Below are 24,872 nucleotides of genomic sequence, written 5' to 3'. Positions count from 1 at the left end.
TTATAAACGGCTACTATAGGAAAGACACCCAAAATGAGTGCTACTTTTTTTAGATGAACCAAAATTAAGTAGTGCCTATGGCACTAAAAAAAACTTAAAAACCAGAAAGTTTCAAGGTTTTTCAAACCTGTATGGACTCTTAGAGTATTTTCAGGTTATAGACTTTGGGATGAAATGTGAAAGAAAGAGAAAAGAAAAGAAAGAAAAGAAAAGAAAAGAAAAGAAAAGTGACACCAATTTAGTTACAAAAATTGTGCAATGGCAATGGGTGTTTTATATGGTCAAACCAGGTGACCAGGTGATCAACAAGGCTTCAAGATATGTGACTTGTGGGGATCCCTGGGTGGCGCAGCGGTTTAGCGCCTGCCTTTGGCCCAGGGCGCGATCCTGGAGACCCGGGATCGAATCCCACGTCGGGCTCCCAGTGCATGGAGCCTGCTTCTCCCTCTGCCTATGTCTCTGCCTCTCTCTCTCTTTCTCTCTGTGACTATCATAAAAAAAAAAAAAAAAAAAAAGATATGTGACTTGTGGGACACCTGGGTGGCTTCGTGGATAAGCGTCTGCCTTTGGTTCAGAGCATGATCCCGGAATTCCAGGATCAAGTCCCACATTGGGCTCCTTGTATGGAGCTTACTGCTCCTTCTTCTGCCTCTCTCTCTCTCTCATGAATAAATAAATAAATAAATAAATAAATAAATAAATAAATAAATAAATAAATAAATATATTTTTGTTTTGTTTTGGTTTGGTTTGTTTTTTCTTTTGTTTTTAATGTGACTTGTTCTAGTTACTAGCAGTTTAGAGCAACAACCAGGGCAGCCCCAGTGGCTCAGTGGTTTGGTGCCGCCTTCAGCCCAGGGCGGGATCCTGGAGACCCGGGATCGAGTCCCACATTGGGCTCCCTGCATGGAGCCTGCTCCTTCCTCTGCCTATGTCTCTGCCTTTCTCTCTCTGTCTGTCTCTCATGAATGAATGAATGAATGAATGAATGAATGAATGAATGAATGAATAAATAAATAAATAAATAAAAACTTTAAAAAAATAAAATAAAGCAACAACCAGTTTATTCTTCTCAAGGAGTATATAGGTCAGGAATTCAGAAATAGCAGAGCAAGGACAATTTATCTGTTTCAGTGTCTGGAGCCTCAACTGGGAAGTCTGGAAGGATGGAAGTTACTCAATGGCTGAGTACTGGAATTATCTTAAGGCTCTTTCACTCACGTATTTAATGCTGGAACATCTACATGTCACTTCCCCACCTGGGCTTTCTCATAGTATGGTGGTTAATATCTGTGGTAAGAGGCCTCTTTAAGATGTCCCCCAAAGATCCCTACCTCTTGGTGTTCTCAGCCTTGTGTAATCCTAGCCCGTTGAGTAACTTGCTTCTAACCAATACAATATGGTAACATTGAGAGGATATTTCTTCTATGGTTAGGTTATAAAAATTGTGACTTCTACCTTATGATCAGACTCTCTGTCTTTTGTTTGCTTTGATGAAGCAAGCTGCCATGTTGAAGAGACCTCTATGACAAGGAATTGAGGGTCACCCTGTCAATAGCCAGGGAAGAAGAGATCCCAGTTCTGGTCAAAACCTTAATTATAGCCTTATGAGAGATCCTGCAGCAGAGGTGTAAACCAAGCCACAACTGAATTCCTAACTCAGAGAAACTAAAACAGCATGAGTGGGTTGTTGTATGTTGCTAAGTTTTGGGGTGATTTGTTACATAGCAATAGGTATCTAACATAGATTCCAAGAGTGTGCATTCCACAAGAACCAGGCAGAAATTGTATCATTTTTTTATGACCCAGTCTCAGTCACATAGCATTACTTCCCCCAAAGTCACAAACCTGCCCAGATTCAAGAAGATGGAACATATATCTCATCCCTCAAAAGGAGGAATGTCAAAGTATCATAGGAACAACATGTGAGGAGAGATGGCAGTGTGGCCATCTTTGGAAAATATAAGCTGCCACATGGCTCTTTGGCCTTGTCCTACAGCATGGCTTGATCTGCTCATGTGTAAATTTTAGAAAGATTTATATTGTTTTGCTATTTTGAGATTGAGCTTTTGTTTATGCTCCTCCTGAAATGTCTCTTCTGCTTTTAAGAAATAAATGCTCAAACAATATCTCAGCATGTCACAAGATAAATGGGAATTGGACCTCTGGCAACCAGACTTCAGAACCATTGTTTCCAAGAATGTGACTATCTGAAGCACAAGATTCTCTCCACTTAAGAATGACTCTTCATGAATTACAACATTGCCCTGCCTGCATGTTCTGAAACATTCCAGCATTGCCCCACACTCCATGCAGGTTGAACAGAAATGGGACAGTGAGTGAGGAGGATGTGGTGGGGAGAACTTATGGACACCCAAGGCATGACTGGATTCCAGTCATGCTTCCAGCATGCCTTAGACTTGTAGAATTTCTGAGCAAGAAGACATCTGAGAGATCAATTAATTCACCTTACACTAGTAATGACAGTAGCTATATTTAGTAAAACCTGACTACAACAGCAAGCCCTTTATAGCTGAATGAAGGAGACATCGGTATCCTGATGTAACTCAAATACATCCCACTACCAGGTTGTAAATCCAGGTTTCTACTTGATGCCCCAATAGCTGGAGTCTCCCAAAAATCCAGGCTTTTCCCAAGTTCCCCTGTGGCGGGATCCCTGGGTGGCGCAGCGGTTTGGCGCCTGCCTTTGGCCCAGGGCGCGATCCTGGAGACCCAGGATCGAATCCCACATCAGGCTACCGGTGCATGGAGCCTGCTTCTCCCTCTGCCTTTGTCTCTGGCGCTCTCTGTCTCCCAGTCTTTCATGAATAAATAAATAAATAAAATCTTAAGTTCCCCTGTGGCATGCCTACATGGCCCACCCATTCTCCTGAGCTTTCCACTGCAGCCAGCTGCCTGGCTCCACACATAGGACTCCTGGGTCTGAACATCTGCTTTCCTTAGGGTACTACTTTCCTAAGCCCACCACTCAGCCCCAGCAGGAGCTGTACAAATCCTTTCCCCATTTCCCATTGTGATAACACAGACTTGGAGAGAAGAGAAAAGAATTACAACAGAGAGAAACTTAAAACCCACTATGATTGCTCCAATTTCCCAGGCCCTGGGTTTGACTTTCACACTCCTCTCTGCTGCTGCCATGGGGCAAGGGCCAGTCTGCCTCCCACAGTGGGAATACTCTGGATTCCCCAAATAGATCCAGATAAAGGAGGTTGTTATTTCCCCACACTTCAATCTAAGGCCCATCTCCTTTGTCCTTATTTCCTGCTCTAGGATTGATCGCATTCCAAGAAGCCAGACAATTGAAGTGTCCATTTCAGGGAAGACTCTAACTTTGCAATGATATCTGAACAAGCATTCTGGCCTTAGAACATCATGCGTACAATACTGTAGCCCAGCCAATCCTAAGGCCCATCAAGCCCAGTTAAGTTCTTTTTCACATTCTCTCTTTTGAAATGAGTTTATGACTAGGTGATAAGTCTTCCAGGTATCTTCAAGGTCTCAACTTTATGACTGACTGACTAGTTGAAAAATGGCTCATCCATTTCCTAAAAGCAACAATAAAGAGACAGATGGAAGTCTTAATGCATACCTAGGAAATAAACACTGCTCCAAAAGAAACCATTTGGAGAGATGAAATCCACCTAATAGGGCAGCCCAGGTGGCTCAGCGGTTTAGTGCTGCCTTCAGCTCAGGGTGTGATCCTGGAGACCTGGGATCGAGTCCCACATCTGGCTCCCTGCATAGAGCCTGATTCTCCCTCTGCCTGTGTCTCTGCCTCTCTCTCTCTCCTTGTGTCTCTCAGGAATAGATAAATAAAATCTTTAAAAAATTAAAATAAAACAAAACAAAATAAAATAAAATAAATCTGCCTAATATAAGGACAACACTTTACACAATTTTGCCAACCACTTTGGTTTCTTATAGCCACAGAATATCAAAACCACCCTATTTCAGCATAAGATCCTTGACTCACATTTGCATAAGACCCATGGGAAGCATTTTCCTAGGTATTTCCTCTTTTAGGAGGCATGACCTTTCTTGTGAATTTTAAATGACAGTTCTTTTGCACTCTCTACTTCTCAAGAAATCAAAAAATCTTTGGGTTCAATCTCAACCAAGCTCACCTTCTTGTACCCATTTTACTGACAGAGGAAACTGAGGTTCCATGAAATCCACTAATTTGTCTAAATTACACAATTAGAATGTGGGAAAGCTGAAATTTAGAACACTAACAGCCCTGAGTGCTCTGGTTCTTGCCACGATACCAGGCCACACTTGGTCTCAAAGGAAATGTTACGTATCACAAAAACATGCTGTGTGAAGACCAGCCAAGCGTGCAACAAATTGGTCCCATTCGGTTTGGGATTACAAGTAGTACAAACAATAGAGCAGCCTTCAAAATGAACTTCCGTTTCCAGAATGAAAAGGAAACATAGGGACACAAGCTCTTAGGAGACACCTGCAGTGAGCAGGGACCCACGCCAAAGAAAGGACATAAAGAAGAGCCTGAGAATAGAGGACTCAAAGGAGGACACTACATCAATGTTTCATCCCACAAATATCCATCAAATGCATCCTTTGTGCCTGGCTTTATGCTAAGCAACAGGCTTAGAACAAGGAACAAGTCTGAGTTCCTGGCCTCTTAGGCAACACAGTCTGACAGAAGAGGCAAACAAGTAAATACTGAACTTGCATTCCTCTGATTCAAATGAAAGCTTCATCCTGATTAAAATATCTATGGCAACCCTGAGAGCATTTGCGTCCAAGGACAGCAGGGGCCCGAACTTGTCATTTCCTTTCTCTACCTGGAGTAGAATCCCTGGGCCAACCAGGCTGGGGGCCCAACGTGATCCTTCCAGACCCCTGAAGCAGCTCACCTCCCTCATCATCATGTTACCCTGGAACGTTTTGGCCTTTGAGGTACAATGTGTGACTATGACCATTGTCAACAGGCAATGACACAAAGCAACTGTCGTTTTTGGCAAAGGCCAGCTGAGCAAATGCTTAACTCAGAAGCCTGTTATAGTTTTCATGAAAACAAATTACATCAGTGCTTACCCAGGAGTCTCCCAACCGGGCTAACGAGTGTTTTCTTTTGTGAGTGTGCGTGTGTCAGCTGTGCTCCTGCCTCGCGGGCATGCAGGAACTCTGCACAGAGTGAAATGGCACAAAAGTCTCCATAACTCAGCGCTTTGTAATGTGGCCCAGCAGAGCCTTTGGAAAACCTGCTTGGCAGGGAGGCAGACATTCTGAGAAGTCTCTGCATGCCAAGCCCTGTGCTGTGTTCAGGGAGATGCAGGAGGTCAGCCAAGGTCACAGGCTCCCAGGAAAAGAAACATCCACTGAGTTGACTTCCATAGGCCAGGTGCTGGGCCAGAGATTTCACTTACCTTATCTCATTGAAAGGCAGGCAGCCCGTGTCAGCCTCATGTCATTACCCCACCTCAAGACCATCACTTGACAAATCCACCACTACAGCAACAGTGAGCAACACAGATTTTACCCCACATCCCAAGCGGATAGAGAGAAGACATTTACATTGCAGACCACTAATTAATCTGAGTCCAGGACTTCCTTGTCTTGTCCCTGTCTCCAACTCCCCTGGGGCAGAGTTCCTCTCACCTCTTTCTCATTCTCTCCTTCCCCACAGACGCGGCTTCTTAAAAATCCCTTCCATGGGGCGCCAGTGTGGCTCAGTAGTTGAGCATCTGCCTTGGGCTCACCCACCTCAGGCTCCCTGCATGCAGCCTGCTTCTTCCTCTGCCTGTGTCTCTGCTTCTGTGTGTCTCTCATGAATAAATAAATAAAATCTTAAAAAAAAAAAAATCCCCTCCACATCTCTCCCTGTCACTTGCTAAAGCCCATATACAAAAGCCTAATAAACAAAAGACAAGAATGTCCTAATATTCCTCAAACAGGACCCTTGTGGGTCTCACTTTGTCTCATTTATTCACGTAACAAATAGTTATCAAGTGCCCAGCGCTGTTTATGGTGCAAGGCATGAGTGGTGAAAAAAATGGACAAAAAATATTTGCCCTCATGTAGCTTCCTATCATGACCTTTTATTACATGTAAGAAAACCAAGGTTTGGGGTCAATTGATCCCACAGAATCGGAATGGAGTCCAGGTACAAAATCCAGGCCAGAAAAAGTAACTAGCAAGACCTATGCAAGTTTCAAAGGCCCAACCAGCACCCTGAGGTTTGGGTGAGACTGGGTGCCTAGAACCCAGAGAACTAAGTGTGGGTGTCATGCCACAAGAACAGCCCTTGGAAACAAGTAAGTCTGGGTTCAAGGACCAGCTCAGCAATTTACTTGGACTAGTTACTTAACTCTGTAAGTTTCCCTTTTCTCATTTGTAAAATGGGGATAAAAATTAAACTTACCTTATAGACTATGATATAAATATATAGAGAGACATATAGATATATGAGTATATAGATAAAGATTATACACACTCCTGAAATCCTACCACAATCCTTTTTTTTTTTTTTTTTCCTACCACAATCCTATGTTGTACTGGGTATCATATATGTATTTGGTGTCTAGCACATAGTAAGCTCAATAAATATCAATTATTATTTATTTATTCATTTACTTTTGTTATTATTATTAGGTAGAAAAACTGGACTGCTTAGTAGTAGACATTCATAATTTGTCAGCCCAGCATCCTTCTTTTTCTTCCAGGAACAGACTTTCTCACAATTACCTCCCCACCATTTATTTTTCTCCCCACCCATTATTAATCTCCTAACCAACAGTATCCATGACATTTTCATGGAAGCCATGGTGTTAGTACAATACAACCCCCCCTCTCCCAAACATTGAACCAAGCCAGACCAATCAGAATTCTTCTCCCAGAAAGTTTGCAACTGGAATAGGAAAGAGATTTCAATCTCTAGGTATCTAAAGCTGCTACTCCTGGCAGCCATGTTTTCAGCCACATGAACTGAGGAGCAGGGAAGATCTTCAGTCTATAATAAGAGCAAAGGAGGAGACTGACAGGCAGAGAGGAGCAGAAATGGAGTACGGAAAGCTATGCCACCATTTGAGAGCCTGGTTCTACTTCATTCCTCAGGACCAGCTGAAGTCTTGTTCTGAGTAAATTCCTTATTTTTCCCAAGCTGCTTTGATTTGAGATTCTATTCTTTGCTATTAGTAGGAATCCTAACTAAATACAGGTCTAAGTCAGCAGACCTGACCTTGATACATGGGCCATACAGGCTCTAAGGGCTCCTCTCTGAGGAAAAATCTAATTTTCCCTTAGTAGTCAGGATTAAATATATTCCCAATGAGTTTAATAACCCCCTTCTTTTTGTTGATTTATTGGCATGAGGAGTTCAAAGTGGCCAAGTAGTCTTTCTCCAGTTTTGTTTTTTTTTTTTTTTTTAAGATTTAACTTATTTATTCATGAGAGAGAGAGAGAGAGAGAGAGGCAGAGACACAGGCAGAGGGAGAAGCAGACTCCATGCAGGGAACCCAACATGGGACTCGATCCCAGGTCTCCAGGATCAGGCTCTGGGCACTAAACCACTGAGCCACTGGGGCTGCCCCCCTTCCAGTTTAATAGTACCATTGAGGTGTTCCCTAGTGGAAACATTTCTCCCTTCTGAAATAAGATTTCTATACCAGTACAGCCTCAAATAGCGGAGATTAGAAGCAAACATTTTGCTAGTGAACCACTAAAAGTAACAGAGGAACCATTCCCATCTCCAACCCTTGGTTCCTGGACCCATTAAAAACTGGCTATTAGCAAAATAGCAACATATATTGGTCACTGATTTAGAGCATATATTATATCCGGGAAGACTTTGCCCCAGTTCTGCAGTGTTTCCATCGAGCTGGTACCAAAACTAAGTTGAAAAGGTTGTTACTATTATTAAAAGGTCATATCACTACTTTATCAGGCCAGTTGCTTCAAGATAATGGCAAACATTACAAAACCAGAGGATTCCATGAGCATGAGCCATTACCACCCTTCATTTTCAGTGAGTTCCCAGATCAGAAGCAATGTTCTGTGCAATACCATGTGAATAAAACATTCTGTAAATCCTGAGATGGTGGTTTTGGTAGTATTGTGAATAGGTAAGGTAAATTTGTATTCAGAGTAAGTGTCTATTTCACTGAGAACAAAGTTCTATCCCTTTCATGGTGGACATGATCTTTGTAATTAACCTTCTGTGTGAAGTGGCTTTCTAGTGCTTCTGGAGAATGGTGCCATATTGAATGTTCAGTGTTGGTCTCTGCTGTTCAATGGCTGGACGGACATTCAGTAGTGGTGATTGGAAGTCAATGTTGCTGAGCCCATTCATAAATAACCCCATGGACCGTTTCATTTGGTTTTCACTGGACTAAGACAGGGCTGGCTGAGGAGAGATTAACAGACATCCACAGGGATCCCTGGGTGGCGCAGCGGTTTGGCGCCTGCCTTTGGCCCAGGGCGCGATCCTGGAGACCCGGGATCGAATCCCACGTCGGGCTCCCGGTGCATGGAGCCTGCTTCTCCCTCTGCCTATGTCTCTGCCTCTCTCTCTCTCTGTGACTATCATAAATAAATAAAAATTAAAAAAAAAAAAACAGACATCCACAAACAAGTCACCTCATTCATCTGCTTAATATCCTTTTCTGATGAGAGTTCTGTTTGGTGAACTTTCACATGGGACACTCTGATCATATTCAGAGATTTCTACACACAGACCTTCCTATCACCAATTTTTCAATCATGATCCTTCTAACCCAACAAAACTATTAGCCACTACCCATGTATCAGTATAGAGCCACACTTCTGTTGCCTGGGAGGATTTTCCTTCTCTCTCATCCTTCGAAGCCACCCCTATTGGCAGACCTGCATTGCTACAATCATCCACTTTGGGGTAGCACAGCATATTATACAAACCTATCTTTAAACCAGGCCTGGGGGATCCCTGGGTGGCGCAGCGGTTTGGCGCCTGCCTTTGGCCCAGGGCGCGATCCTGGAGACCCGGGATCGAATCCCACATCGGGCTCCTGGTGCATGGAGCCTGCTTCTCCCTCTGCCTGTGTCTCTGCCTCTCTCTCTCTGTGTGACTATCATAAATAAAAATTAAAAAAAAAAATTAAACCAGGCCTGGAATTTTTCCTCCTTAGCCAATTTGTCATAGGGAACTCCCCAAGAGGCCACAGATTTAGTTTGAGAGGGAAGAGGCAATATGGTAGGATCATGGACTATAGGAGTATGTGCCATTTACTTCTATAACTTAATTGTGCCTTCAGGACTTACTTGAGCCTGATCTCATATATACCACTTCCACTTAATGATTGAATACTGCTATGAATTCTTGATTTTATGGCTTGGAGGATTAGACATCCAGCTCATGATAGGCAACGTATGTTGCACAGTAACTCAGTGACTCATGGTCAGTCATTCAGTCTCTACAAGGCCCAATTACAACCTAGAAACTACTTCTTCAAAGAATACTTGTCTTCAGAGGATCGTAAATCTTTGCCCTCCAATCCTCAGGGACTGGGCTGTGATTCACCTATAGGAGTCCACTGAAGTTGCCCACAGTGTTCCTATCTGCCAGTTCAAGTATCACTGTACGTTATACAGACAAAGTGGTAGAGCAGTGTGTATGGTATCCTGGACCTGAAGTAGAGCCTTGGGGGGTCTCACTCAAAATTGGCAGCTTCTCAGGTTCCTCTGTAAATGAGACTTTTATGTTGCCTCAAAAACCTAAAAAAGCAGGACACCTGGGTGGCTCAGCGGTTAATCATTTTCCTTTGGCTTGGGTCATGATCCCAGGGTCCTGGGATCAAGCCCTGTATCAGGCTCCCCACAGGGACCCTGCTTCTTCCTCTGCCTGTATCTCTGCCTGTCTCTATGTGTCTCTCATGAATAAATAAATAAAATCTTTAAAAAAAAATTAAAGAAGCCCAATCAGTATTGTATCTCTTTCTTAGTGGTGGGAAGAGTCAGATGCAACAACTTTTTCTTCACTTTGGAAGAGATATCTCACTATGACCCCAGATCACTGGCCCTCTAGGAATTTTACCGAGATGGCAAGCCCCTGAATTTTTGTGGAATCTATTTCCCACCCTCTGCATGCATCTAACAGTCTAATGTATCTAGCACAGCTGCTGCTGCTTCCTCCTTACCAGGAAGCATGATAGCATCAGCATGATATCATCAATCTAATAAACCAGGGTGATTCAGAATGGAAGGGCAAGTAAGGTCTCCTGAAAAGATGACATAGGGCTGAAGAGCTGATATGCCCCTGAGGTGGGATAGTGAAGGTATATTGTTGGCCCTACCAACTGAAAGTAATTTGCTTCTGACAGTTTTACTAGCAAATACAGTGTAGGGGGGAAAGCATTCAGATCAACAGCTGCGTGCCAGGTGTGTTGAACTGCTGGCAAATTACATCTGTAACCACCACCTGATTAGATTTACAATAATTCATGTCATACTTCAAGACGAATCTGTCACAAGATAGGTATGTTTACGTATTTACAAATAGGAAGGCAAACCACAAAAATGTTCACACACTATTAAGTGGAAGAGTATGAATTTGAATCCAGCATCCATTATGCTTTTTCATTATCCTACCACAGCCTTTATACCATGTTTGTTCCCATGTGGACCTTTGATGATGTAAAGTCATGTAAAGTCATATAAAGACCTACCAACCCTCCAGAAACTACACGAGACTTATCAGAAGAGATATGCTGTTCCCAGAAGATACAGAGGAAGTGTCTGATAGATAATGATTATACAAACCTTGTCTTTATCAAGCTTTATCTGTATCTTCCAGTAGTAGGTGACACACATAAATAAACAGGTAAGTACAATACAGTGTGAATAAGTGCAATGATAAGAATGGGTCTTATAAAACATATAGGAGGTACCTTAACCCAAGTGTGGGAGTCAAGGAAATTTTTCTCAGAGGAAATGATATTTGAAGTGAGATGTGAAGGATCAGTAGGAGTTAGGCAAGCAAAGTGGGGCAGGAAAGGAGTAGATAAACTAATACAGGGAATAGTATGTGCCAAAGCCCTGAAATGATAGACAGCACTGTGGAATCGTTCAGTAAGTCTGGACCTCCGTGTGCAGAAGGGAAGGACACAAGATGAGGCTGGAAGGCTAAGCCAGATCATGAATGAACTTACAAATGTTGTTAAGGAGTTTGTATTTTACCCTGAAGACAATAGTGAGTAATTGAAGAGATTTAAGCAGGGAATAGCATGGCATTTTATACTTTAGAAATATTACTAAAGCTACACGGTGAGGGCTGGAGTGGAAAGCTACTGTAGTAGTCGAGAGAGAAGACAATGGCCCCAAGTGGGGTTGTGACAATGGGAGTGAGAGAAATGGATGAACCGGAGACACAATTGACAGGCTGTTTGACAGATGTGATGTGAAAGGCCACAGGAGTCTGGAGTGTATGTAAAAAAAAAATTTAGACTGAACTTCAGATGTGGGAGTCACGCAGCATATGGTGATAACTGGAGCTCAGGAACAATGTGTAGAGTAAGAAGAGGAAAACACGGTTGTTTTGTTTTGTTTTGTTTATTCATGATAGACAAAGAGAGAGAGAGAGAGAGAGAGAGGCAGAGACACAGGCAGAGGGAGAAGCAGGCTCCATGCAGGGACTCAATCCCAGGTCTCCAGGATCATGCCCTGGGCTACAGGCGGCGCTAAACCGCTGAGCCACTGGGACTGCCCGAAAACAGGGTATTAATGTGAAATCCCAACAAGGAATTCAATAGAAATTGAGGAGATTAGGGGGAGGAGAAATTCATGTCCACTGAAGATCTAGGGGGAAAAAAATCCCACAAAAAGGGAATTCACTTTTGAGCATAAGTATTCAGTATTAAGTTTTCAAATTAATACAACTAACCATAATGGTTAATATTTATTGGACATTTAATATGTACTAGGCACATTTCTAAATGTTTGCATGTATTATTCCCTTTAATCCTCACTAATAGCCTTATTTTATGGATGAGGAAAGTGAAACATTGAGATTTAGTAAATGACTCCAAGTTACATAGGGGCACAAGATTTTTTTTAAATTTTTAAGATTTTATTTATTTATCTAAGAGAGAGAGAGAGAGAGAGCATGAGCAGGAGGAAAGGCAGAGGGAAAGGAAGCAGACTCCCCACTGAGCATGGAACCTGATGCTGGGCTCAATCCCAGGACCCTAAGATCATGACCTGAGCCAAAGACAGATACTTAACTAACTGAGCCACCCAGGTATCCCCCCTTTTTTTTTATTATTACTGAAATATAATTGACATATAACATACATTACTTTCAGGTATACAATATAATGATTTGATGTTTGTATGTATTACAAAATGTTCTCCACAAAAGTCTAGGTAATATGCATTGCCATACATACTTCTGAAATTTTTTTTCTTGTGATGAGAACTTTTAAGATCTACTCTCTTAGCAACTTTCAAATATAACAGTATTAGTAACTATAGTCACCGTGCTGTATATTACATCCCCCAAAACTCATTTATTTTACAACTGTAAGTTTATACTTTTTAACCCCTTTTACCTGTTTTGCCCACCCCACCATCTCTACTCCTCCTTCTGGCAACCACCAATCTATTCTCTGTATCCATGAGTTCTTTTTTATTCTTTATTAGTATCCCACATATAAGTGAGAGCATACCGTATTTGTCCTTCTCTGAATTATTTCATTTAACATAATGCCCTCAAGGTCCATTTGTGTTGTTGCAAACGGCAAGATTTCATTCTTTTTTCTGGCTGAATAACATTCCATTGTACAGGGGTGCCTGGGTGGCTCAGTTAAGCTGCTCCCTTAGGCTCAAGTCATAATTCCTAGGGTCCTGGGACTGGGTTTCCTTCTTTTTTTTTTTTTTTTGTTTCTGGGTTCCCTTCTCAGCGGAGTCCACTTCTTCTCCCTCTGCCTCTCCCTCTACTTGTGCTCATGTTTGCTCTCTCTCACATTCTCTCTCTCAAATAAATAAAATCTTAAAAAAAAAAATATTCCGTTGTACATATGTGCCACATTTTATCTATTCATCCATCAGTGGCCACTTAGGTTGCTTTCATATCTTGGTTACGGTGAATAATGCTGCAATAAAGATGCAGGTGCATGCAGTTGTTAGAGTTAGTGTTTCGTTTCTTTGGGATAAATACCCAGAAATGGAATTGCTGGATCATATGATATTTCTTTTTTTTTTTTTTAAAGATTGTATTTTTATTCATGAGACACACACAGACAGAGACAGAGACACAGGCAGAGGGAGAAGCAGGCTCCCTGTGGGGAGCCTGATGTGGGACTCGATCCCAGGACCCAGAGATCACGTCCTGTTACACCATACCCAGGCACTCCGGTACTTCTATTCTTAATTTTTTGAGGAACTGCCATACTGCTTTCCACAGTGGCTGCACCATTTCACGTTCCCACCAACAGTGCACAAGGGTTCCCTCTTCTCCACATCCTCACCAACACTTATTTCTTACCTGCAAAGTTAGTACAAAAATGAATGAGACTGATGAATTATTGAACTCTACATCTGAAATTAATGATATAATATTTGTTGGCTAATTGAATTCTAATTTATTTTTATTATTTTTTTAATGAACCAAAGAAGACGATGCTGCTTCAAAAGAATTGGCCCTCCAGCCGGGGTGGCTCAGAGGTTTAGCGCCGCCTTCAGCCCAGGGCGTGACCCTGGAGTCCCAGGATCAAGTCCCGCATCGCGCTCCCTGCATGGAGCCTGCTTCTCCCTCTGCCTGTGTCTCTGCCTCTCTCTGTGTGTCTCTCATGAATAAATAAATAAAATCTTTAAAAAAAAAAAAACGACCCGGCCTTCAAACAACTGAAACTTGAGGCAGGACCTCAAAGAGGGTTTTACTACACAGAACTCGAGGTAAATTACTGCTGTGCTGTGACTCGCATTAATCCCTATCACTCACCTTAAAATGGCTGCTCCACAAAATGGAGTCGTTTAGGCTAAGAGCCACGTCAGCTTTGTCACCGTGCCAGAAGAAAGGCTGTTGAACAGCTGCGTCAGGAGGCCAGCTGACAAGGAGCAGTCTTACATGCCCCACCCCAACGGACTTGGAAACACCTGGAAATAGCATGCGGTCCACCTGATCCCGCTCAAGGAGGATGCAGGCCTGGACGGCCGGATACGGGTTGACCTCCTTCCTCATAGGGGACGTAAAAACCGCCCGAGACAGACCTCAGTGAGATTCCCGCTCACGGCGAGATTTCGCTCTGACGCATGCGCTGCAGCGGTGAACGGGCTCACCCCCTGGTGAGCCCCAGCGCCCGGCGGGCAGACAGCGCGCGTCCCGCAAGGTGCAGGCGGCCTTCGCGGCGACCCTGACTGCCCCACCCGCCCGTGGGGAGTGCTCACGCCTCTCCTCTCCAGTCCAACCCTGTTTACTCTGTATCTGAGTCTGTGTGTACATTTGATTAGAAAAGTAATCGCGGGACGCCCAGGTGGCTCAGCGGTTGAGCGTCCGCCTTCAGCCCAGGGCGTGATCCTGGAGTCCTAGGATCGAGTCCCATGTCCGGCTCCTGGCAGGGAGCCTGCTTCTCCCTCTGCCTGTGTCTCTGCCTCCCGGAATAAATAAATAAAATCTTTAAAAAAAAAAAAAAAGTAATTGCAATTGCCCTATTTGAGGTACGGAGCGTATTCTCTGACGTGTGACTACTGTAAATAAATCACACAGAGGCAGCACCACCCGTTACAGGCTGGCCCTGGCAGAGTTACCCTACCATCAAGTCCAGGAACATCCTTTTCAACTCTTCTGTGTCTCATAGTTAAATAATTAATCATAGATGATAAGTTGTATGCAATTTTCATAGCATCTGAAGAAGATAAGCCTGTATGGATGGAAGACCGTTTTCTGCTATTTCAGGATGTGAAAGGGAGGCTGGGAGAGGTAATTTGGGTGCCAAAATATTGACATTTCCCAGGTACTCTAGTGGTCAACAGAGATAGGAAATTTGAAATCAACATTTTCCTGATTTTTTCTAGGCTTATATGGCACTGTCACTCCTCACACCCACTTGAACAGGCTCTGGGAGGATTTTTGTAATAGAAAACGAATATACCTCTGCAGAGAGGAAATTTTGAAAGAAGTGACACAGCACTCAGGATTGTGATTCTCCTGGGGATGGTAGCAGAGATGGAGCTGATTGGAGACGCAGAAATTTATAGGCTTCTATTGTTTAAATATAATTTGGACACATGTATTGTAACAATAGTATCCACCTGGGAATAACAACAAGGACAAAACAGAAACAAAAAGCAGTGGTTTCCACCTTTAATAGCCAAGCAATCTTGAAAAAACTGGGGGTATCACAATTCCAGACTGCCAGTTATATTACAAAATGGTAGTAATTAAAACAGTATGGTACTGGCATAAAAATAGACATATGGGGGATGCCTGGGTGGCTCGGTCATTGAGCATTGCCTTTGGCTCAGGGCATGATCCTGGAAGTCTCACATCGGGATCCCCAAGGGGAGCCTGCCTCTCTGTGTGTGTCTCATGAATAAATAAATAAAATCTTAAAAAAAAAAATAGATGGGGAACCTGGGTGGCTCAGTCTGTTAAGCATCTGACTCTTGATTTTCGCTCAGATCATGATCTCGGGATGGAGCCCCACATCTGGCTCCCCAAACAATGGGGGGTCTGATTGTCTACCTCTTCCTTTGTCCCTCCCCCGGCTCGCTCTCTCTCTCAAATAAATAAATCTAAAAAAAAAAAAAAAATAGACACATAGATCAATGGTATAGAACATAAAACCCAGAAATAAACCCACAGTTATATGGTCAATTAATCTTCAACAAAGGAGGACTGAATATACAATGGGAAAAAGTCTTCAACAAGTAGTGTTGGGAAAACTGGATAGCTACATGAAAAAACAATGAAATTGGACCACTTTGTTACACCATACCCAAAAATAAATTCAAAATGGATTAAAAACCTAAATGTGGGATCCCTGGGTGGCGCAGCGGTTTGGCGCCTGCCTTTGGCCCAGGGCGCGATCCTGGAGACCCAGGATCGAATCCCACATCGGGCTCCAGTGCATGGAGCCTGTTCCTCCCTCTGCCTGTGTCTCTGCCGCGCTCTCTCTCTCTCTGTGACTATCATAAATAAATAAAAAATTAAAAAAACAAAAAAACAAAAAAAAACTAAATGTGAGACCTGAAACCATAAAATCATTGAAGAGAGCACAGGCAGTAATTTCTCTGACATTGGCTGTAACATTTTTCTACATATGACTCCTGATGTGAGGGAGATAAAAGCAAAAATATACTATTGGGATTTCATCTAAATAAAAATTCACTGCACAGGGGTGCTTAGGGGGCTCAGTCATGATCCTAGGGTCCTGGAATTGAGCCCTGCATCAGGCTTCCCCATTGGGCAGGGAGCTTGCTTCTCTCTCCATCCCTCCCCCTGCTTGTGTGCTCTGTCAAATAAATAAATAAAACCGGAATCCCTGGGTGGCGCAGCGGTTTGGCGCCTGCCTTTGGCCTGGGGCGCGATCCTGGAGACCCAGGATGGAATCCCACATCGGGCTCCAGTGCATGGAGCCTGCTTCTCCCTCTGCCTGTGTCTCTGCCTCTCTCTCTCTCTCTCTCTCTCTCTCTGTGTGTGTGACTATCATAAATAAATAAATTTTTTTAAATAATTAAATAAATAAATTAATTAATTAACCTTAAAAAAAAAAGTTAAAGAATTCTACAATCCAGTAATTACATTGCTGAGTATTTACCCAAAAAATACAAAAAACACTAATTCAAAAATGCATCCCTTTGTTTACTGGCATTATTTACAATAGCCAAACTATGGAAGTAACCCAGTGTCCATCGATAAATGAATGATAAAAGAAGATGTGAGATATATATATAATATAAAAATATATTATATAAAATAATATAATATATAATATAAATATATCAGTTTGTCCTCTAGTTAAGAGTCTGTTTCTTGGTTTGTCTCTCTTACTTTTTTTTTTTTTTTAAGATTTTATTTATTTATTCATGAGCGACACAGAGAGAGAGGCAGAGGGAGAAGCAGGCCCCACGGAGGTAGCCCGACGTGGGACTCGATCCCAGGACTCCAGGATCATGCCCTGGGCTGAAGGCAGGCACTCAACCTCTGAGCCACCCAGGCATCCCTATTTTTTTTTTTTTTAAAGATCTTATTTACCCATTCACGAGAGACAGAGAGAGAGAGGCAGAGACACAGACAGAAGCAGGCCCCACGGAGGGAGTCCGATGCGGGATTCAATCCCAGGACTCCAAGATCGTACTCTGGGCCAAAGGCAGACACTAAGCCGCTGAGCCACCCAGGGATCCCTCTCATTTTTTTAATTTAAATTTAATTTGCCAACATATAGTTTAACACTCAGTGCTCATCTCATCACATGCCCTCCTTAATGCCCATCACCCACTTACCCTACTCCCCAACCTCCCCTCCTCAACCCTTTGTTTCCCAGAGTTAGGAGTCTCTCATGGTTTGTCTTCCTCTCTAATTTTTTCCCACTCGGTTTCTACCCCCTTCCCTTATGGTCCTTTTCACTATTTCTTATATTCTACATATGATTGAAACCATATGAAAATTGTCTTTCTCAAATTGACTTATTTCACTCACCATAATACCCTCCAGTTCCAACCATGTCGGTATAAATGGTGGGTATTCATCCTTTCTGATGGCTGAGTAATATTCCATTGTGTGTGTGTATATATATGTACATATATATGCATATATATATATACACACACACATATATATAAAGATGTGATATATATGTTCATTCATCTGTTGAAGGACATCTCGGCTCTTTCCACAGTTTGGCAATATGTAAACCTTGCTGCTATGAACATTGAGGTGCAAGTGCCCCTTCATTTCACTACATCTCTATCTCTGGGATAAATACTCAGTAATGCAATTGCTGGATCATAGGGTAGTTCTATTTTTAACGTCTTGAGGAACCTCCACACAGTTTTCCAGAGTGGCTGCACCAGCTTACATTCCCACCAACAGTGCGAGAGGGTTCCCCTTTCTCCACATCCTCGCCAACATTTGTTGTTTCCTGTCTAGCTAATTTTAGCCGTTCTCACTGGTGTAAAGTGGTATTTCATTGTGGTTTTGATTTGTATTTCCCTGATGACACGTGATTCCACAGGTGATTCTAATGGGCAGCTGAGTTTGAGAGGCAGGGTGCTAGTTTTTATTTTTTTAAAGATTTTATTTATTTATTCATCAGAGACACACAGAGAGAGAGAGAGAGAGGCAGGATCACATCCTGGGCCACAGGCAGGCGCTAAACCGCAGAGCCACCCAGGGATCTAGGGTACTAGTTTAAAGAAATAAAGCCTGTTTTTCCACAGAACACAAAATCTAGAAGTGAGTGGACCAGAACTAGCATAGTTGCTAAAGGAGGTCATTAAGGAATCAGGCTCCTGCTCCAAAATTCTTAGTTTACCACTCATTTTCTTGGTAACAAGACGGCTGTTGCTTCTAGGCATTGTTATCTAAGCTCCATGCCAGAAGAAGGCAGAAGGGCAAGAAGGCTTCACCTCACAAATCTTTGCCTTTCTACTCAGAAATGAAAGCCTACCTCAGGGACTTCTGGGAAATTCTTATTAACCCAAACTATATTTCATGGCCATCTCAGGTTGTAATGAGGTCTTGGAATTTGTGTGTGTTGTTTTCCAAGACTCTATGGTGGAAGACAAGGGAGATGGGAATTAAAATGGTTATCGAGTGAGCCAACCTACAGCATCTGCAAAACATGAATGTACTACTTTTGTATTTATTAATGTAAATATAGTAATATAAAGATTTTAAGGAAATATACCTGGGAGAAGTTTCATCATAACCTGTCCTATCACACTATTTTACACTCATAAAAGTCCATCCACACCCTGAAATTCTCTGCTGTTTTTTTCTGAAGCTATATTAATTAGCTAATACAGCAGCCTTTTCAAACCCAAAGTTTTATTCAGTAGAAAAGAAGCAATCATTAGCCTAAGCCTGGTGAGTGGAATGACCACAAAATCCTCCCAAAAGTCCTGGCCTCCTTTTGCCTAATAGTCTCCAAAATAAAGTTAATTTCTCTGCTGACCTGATGTTCACATTAAACTATTTGCTGCCAAGGGTTTGAATTACTGCAAATATGTCCCTTGGGTTTATCCCAGTTGAATTAATAATCAGAGCCCCCACTACAATCTCCTTTGGCAGTTATTCTTATTCCAACCTCCCTCCTGAATTTAAAACTCATGATTTCCAACTGCCTGCTGGAGAAGAATATCTCAACATCCCATAAGCAAATCAAACTTGGTGTCATCATGATCTCATGATGTTCCCCCCTCCATGCAACAAACTCCTGCATTCCCCATCTCAGTGGTTAGTCAAGTCCAATTATCAAATTGTTCAAACTACAGATCTCAGAACTATGCCTACATCTTCTCCTATCTTTTTTATTTATTTATTTATTTATGATAGTCACACACAGAGAGAGAGAGAGGCAGAGACACAGGCAGAGGGAGAAGCAGGCTCCATGCACCAGGAGCCCGATGTGGGATCCGATCCCGGGTCTCCAGGATCGTGCCCTGGGCCAAAGGCAGGCGCCAAACCGCTGCGCCACCCAGGGATCCCACATCTTCTCCTTTCTTTTTTTTTTTTTTTTTTTTCATCTTCTCCTTTCTTTATCTCAGATTTCCAATCAATCAAAATCCTGTCAGTCTACCATATACATGCTTTCCAATCTGCCTCTTCTCTAATTAAGTCCAACTCATCATCTACCTGGATTATAAAGCAAACATTCAAATCATTCCAATGTCCCAAGGGTAGAAAGTATTGTGCCTTCAAGAAATGGAAACAGAAGCCGTGGAGTTGAAGCATAAAGAACAAGGAGAGTGTCAGGAGATGAGGTCAGAAAGGTAGGCTGGATCCAAATCATTTTAGGCTCTATAAGTCATATTCAAGAGTAAGACATGTCAATATATAATTGTAATGGTAAGCCATTGTAGGGCTTGCTAATGAAAGCATACCAACTTAATACACTCCATGTCACTCACCTTTTATGCTGCCCTCAAATCACTTTTGTAAAGCGTACATCAAATTATACTGAAAACCAATTGTACCCCAGTCTAATCATGAGAAAACATCAGACAAATTCCAACAATGGGGCATCCTACAATATTCTTGACTGTACTCCTCAAAAATATCAAAAAGAGGAAAAGTCTGAGAAACTGTCACAGCCAAGAGAAGAAGCCTAATTTAACATGTCAATTAATGTAACATGAGGGCAGACCGGGTGGCTCAGCGGTTTAGCGCCGCCTTCAGCCCAGGGTGTGATCCTCGAGGCCCGGGATCGAGTCCCACGTCGGGCTCCCTGCATGGAGCCTGCTTCTCCCTCTGCCTGTGTCTCTGCCTCTCTCTCTCTCCTTTCTGTGTATTCTCATGAATAAATAAATAAAATCTTTAAAAAAAAATGTAACATGAGATCCTGGAACAGAAAAGGGGCATTAAGTAAAAACTAAACAAATCTGAATAAACTATAAAGTTTGGTTAATAATAATATATGAGTATAGATTAGTTAATTGTAATAAATATATCATGCTGGGGTGCTTGGCTGGCTCTGTTGGTAGAGCATGCAACTCTTGATCTCGGGTCATGAATTCAATCTTCATGTTGGGCTAGAGCCTACTTTAAAAAAAACAAAACAAAAAAAAAAAACACACACACACAAAAAAAAACAAATATATATATAAAACACACATGTACACATATATATATCATGCTAATGTAAGATGTTAATAATAGGGGAAACCATGTAAGGCTATGTGGGAACTCTATAGTATCTGCTCAGTTTTTCTGTACACCTAAAATGTTCTAAAAAATAAAGTGTATTAATTTAAGAGGAAAAAACCCTACCACTAATTCCATTAGTTCCTAAAAGACGAAGGTTAAACTCAGAAACACAACATGTGCTTAGGACATTTTTCCAAGACAATTTTTATTCTTCACACACACACACCCAAATTACACCACAGCTATGATGAATATTTAGTTTTTCCACAGATATCCCAGCCTCTTTTGTGCCTGAGTCTTTGCATGTGCTGTTCCCTCTGCCTGAAATGCTGTACTCTGCCCATCTCAGCTTAGCTAACTCTTCAATGATTCAACTCAAGTGTTTCCCTTAATTCTTTCAATTTACTTGTCCTGTGACTCTCCACAGCTCTTGAAACATGACATATTCTCTGCAACAACAAACTCTAGCAGAACAAACTGTCCAGATCAAGCACTTCTTTACTACCAAGGTCTGAGCAGCTCCCCAGGCTGTCTCCATCTTTTACATTTTCCAAGGCAAACATCAAACAAAAGCCCAGTATGAACCCTCCCATGCCCACAACAGCAGGAGATCCATATCAAGCTCTCAGGATGGTCCTTTTGTCTTCCTTTCCTTCCACCTTAAGTGATGAGAGAAGCACTCAGTTCTGTTACTCAAGATAGGTGATCAAACTGCACAGCTTTTTTAAAGAAATCCTCTTTATAAATCCTCTCTTTTATACCACTGATGTAGGGGAGCAGCCCAGTGAATTCTGTTATCAGTTTCAAGTGCCTACTTTGAATACCTACAGATTGATTTGTCTTGGCACTTGCTGTGCTCTGACATCTAGCATGTGGTGCTAAATATGTTTATAGGCTTCAACATGCCTTCCCCCATCCTTCTTTGTGCCTTCCCATGCTACAAAGGCTAAAAAGTTAAAACAACTCCCCTGCAGCCGGGATACTAAATTCAATTAAGTGTCTGTCCTCATATGAAACTAGGAAGGCATATGTAGGATGGGAAGCATCACCCCACAGCCATTTTCCCTTCGCAATTAAGGTCATGTGCACCCAACTATAAAAAGCTAGAGGGGCAGCTGGTCTCAGCTTTTCAGTGACTACTCCCCACTTTCCTGGTTGTTAAGAAGCAGCTGGGATGCTCATGGCTACAAGTGACAGAAGAGGCATCAACTTTGTGATCCCCAGATCACAGCCACAGCAGTGCTTTCTTGAACACATTAGTTCTGGCAGTAGTCCCTAACTCTAGCTACTCAGCTCTTCCAACGATTTTGAAAGCACCTAACTTCCTATATTAAATCCTTCTGTGCTTAAAATATCTAGAGTGGTTTCTATATTAGCCTGCTCTGGCTACCATAAGAAAATACAACAACAGAAACTTATTTTCTCATCATTCTGGAGGCTGGAAGTCCAAGATCAAGGTCCAAGATCAGAAGGGTTGGAGTCTTCTGAGACCTCTCTCTTGGTTTGCAGGTGGCCGATATCTTGCTGACTCTTCATATGCTCACCTCTCTGTGCATATACACTCCTGGTGTCTCTCTATGTGCCCTAATTTCCTCTTCTTATAAGGACACCAATCAGATTTGATTTGATTGGGGCCTGCTCTAACATCCTCATTTTAACATAATTATCTCTTCAGATGCCCTCTCTCCAAATGTAGTCACATTCGGAGATAGCGGGGTTTAGAACTTCAATATATGAATTTTGGGGGAGATATAATCTAGTCCATGACACTATCCTTCCCTAAAACCTAATACACATATCTTGATGTATCTGTCCAAACTTTCAATTTAACATCTTTTAACAAATGAATGAATGAATAAACATGGAAGGGCTTCACAGCAAACTTTCATTGTTAGTCATTTTCTTTTCTTCCTAAAGGTTGTTAAATTTCCTTTCCAATCTCTCCACCCTCTGGCTATTTTTTATTGGGCAGTTCTTATGGAAGGCAAAAGAGACCTTTAGTAGCTGCCTGTTGCTGCTTAACAACATTGCCACAGTGCCTGCTCCAGCATATATATATATATATATATATATATATATATATATATATATATATGTTTAACTGCTTAATACAACACACACTGTTGTGTGAAACTGTCTCACAGTTTCTTTTTTTTTTAAGATTTTATTTATTTATTTGAGAGAGACAAAGAGAGGGAGCATGAGCAGCGAGAGGGAGAAGCAGACTCCCTGCTGAGCAGGGAGCCTGACAATGGGCTCCATCCCAGGACCCTAAGACCATGACCTGAGCTGAAGACAGACGTTTAACCGACTAATACACCCGGGCACTCCTACCTCAGTTTCTATGGTTCAAAAGCCCAGATATGACATAACAGGACAGGACCCCTTGCTTAGTTTCAGAAGGCTGCTATTAAGTGTCAGCCGGGGCTCTGTCCTCATCTGAAAACAAGCTACTCACCTAGAGAACAAGCTACTCCAAGCTCATTCAGAGTTCAGCTAACAGAATTCAGTTCCTTGTATCTGTAGGGCTCCAGGTTTCAGGTGCATGCTGCCTGTTGAGCCAGCGGCCACCCTCAGCAGTTAAAGGCTGCTCGCGGGTTCTTGGCACATGGAGTTCCTGACATGGCCATTTGCTTCCTCAAAGCCAAGAAGGCAGTTCAGCAAGATGGTATTAAGATCTCATGCAACATAATCAATGATCATGTACATTCCGTCACTTTTGCTGTATTCTCTTGATTAGAAAGAAGTCAGACAAAAAAAAAAAAAAAAAAAAAAAAGAAGTCAGAGGCCACATCCACACCCAAGAAGTGGGGATTATACAAAGGTGTGCACACCAGAAGCCAAGTTCACAGAGGTCACCTTAAGAGTCAGCCTGTTGGCTTCTGCTTTCTTGGCTTTTTCTTCTTCTCCTCTCTGTTAGGGTCTCTGTGATCAGGACCCTGTGCCTATCTGATAACCACAGATGTAGGGAATGGGCATAGGGTCCTCATTCAGAGCAAGTCCCTCTTTATAGTTCATCTGCCTATGCAGGAGCTGTCTGAAAGCAGAGAGCCCAATGGTTTTAGCTGTCCCAGATCTAAGAGTGACAGAAGAATTCAGGCTGTGATGAGAGCCTCAGCTGCCTGAACATCTCCTGGTTGCTATGCCAGGCTCCAAGGAGCCCCCACAGAGAGAGAATTACAGTTATCTGTATTTAACCAAGGCCTCAGAGCCCATGGGATGTTCCTCTGATGGGCCAGGACCTTGCTCATTTTTTTTTTTAGGTCTCCACTGTTCTGATCCAAGGTCCAGCATATGGTAGGTGCTCAGTATACCTTAGGAAGAATGGATTAGCTCCATAATTAAAAGACAAATGACTGTGAAATCAGAACCAAAAGTACTTAGAGAATTTGTTAAAACACTAAAAAGAGAATTAGATCCATATTCAGTTATAGAAAGGTGGCCAGAATAGGTTAAATAAAAGATAATGTTTCAAGTGATTATGTTTTTTAAAGAAAAAATATATAACTATAGGTATTAGAAATAATAATTGGCATAGTGATTATTGTCCACAATAGTCTATTTATTTTGTCCAGAATAGTCTAGTCTACATTTTATTTTCCTATCATATGTGACATTTTTCTATTTTGATTTAAAACAACGAAAAGAATTACATAGAACACTAGGAAGCCAACTGTTTCATCAATTAATCATGCCTCTTTTCCCTGTTTCCAAATATATGGTTATTAAGCTGATAATTCAGGGAATCCCATTTAACTCAACAAACATTTATGGAAAGCTTACCATAAGCAAGGCATTGGGGGGAATCCCTGGGTGGCTCAGTGGTTTTAGCGCCTGCCGTCAGCCCAGAGCATGATCCTGGAGTCCCAGAATCCAGTCTCACATTGGGCTCCTTGCTTGGAGCCTGCTTCTCCCTCTGCCTGTGTCTCTGCCTCTCTCTCTGTGTCTGTCATGAATAAATAAATAAAATCTTAAAAAAAAAAAATTAAGCAAGGTATGCGGAAGGACCAGACTACTAGGGGTCAGTCTAACTTGATTGTAGTAAAGCGTTAC

The 24,872-nt window shown here is 42.2% G+C and overlaps 1 protein-coding gene across 6 annotated transcripts in view; it reads right to left on the bottom strand.

Annotated features, from left to right (window-relative positions):
* LOC106560154 (60S ribosomal protein L17-like) overlaps positions 1 to 24,659 on the bottom strand; it is a 59,313-nt gene extending 34,654 nt beyond the window's left edge. For 4 of the 6 annotated variants that reach the window (XM_038569040.1, XM_038569039.1, XM_038569041.1 and 1 more), the window contains exon 1: positions 13,953 to 14,231. The gene's annotated coding sequence lies outside the window, so the exon portion shown is untranslated. Of the gene's footprint in view, positions 1 to 12,851; positions 13,497 to 13,952; positions 14,232 to 23,277; positions 23,551 to 24,602 lie in introns of those variants that run through there. The other 2 variants (XR_005375740.1, XM_038569038.1) reach the window with 2 other exon arrangements.
* Between the last annotated feature and the right edge of the window lie 213 nt (positions 24,660 to 24,872).

The sequence above is a fragment of the Canis lupus genome, chromosome 21 (assembly GCF_011100685.1).
Source record: "Canis lupus familiaris isolate Mischka breed German Shepherd chromosome 21, alternate assembly UU_Cfam_GSD_1.0, whole genome shotgun sequence".
In the NCBI taxonomy this organism is placed as follows: Eukaryota; Metazoa; Chordata; class Mammalia; order Carnivora; family Canidae; genus Canis; species Canis lupus.
Note: the sequence above shows the minus strand (reverse complement) of the source record. Positions and strands in the feature narration are given on the sequence as shown.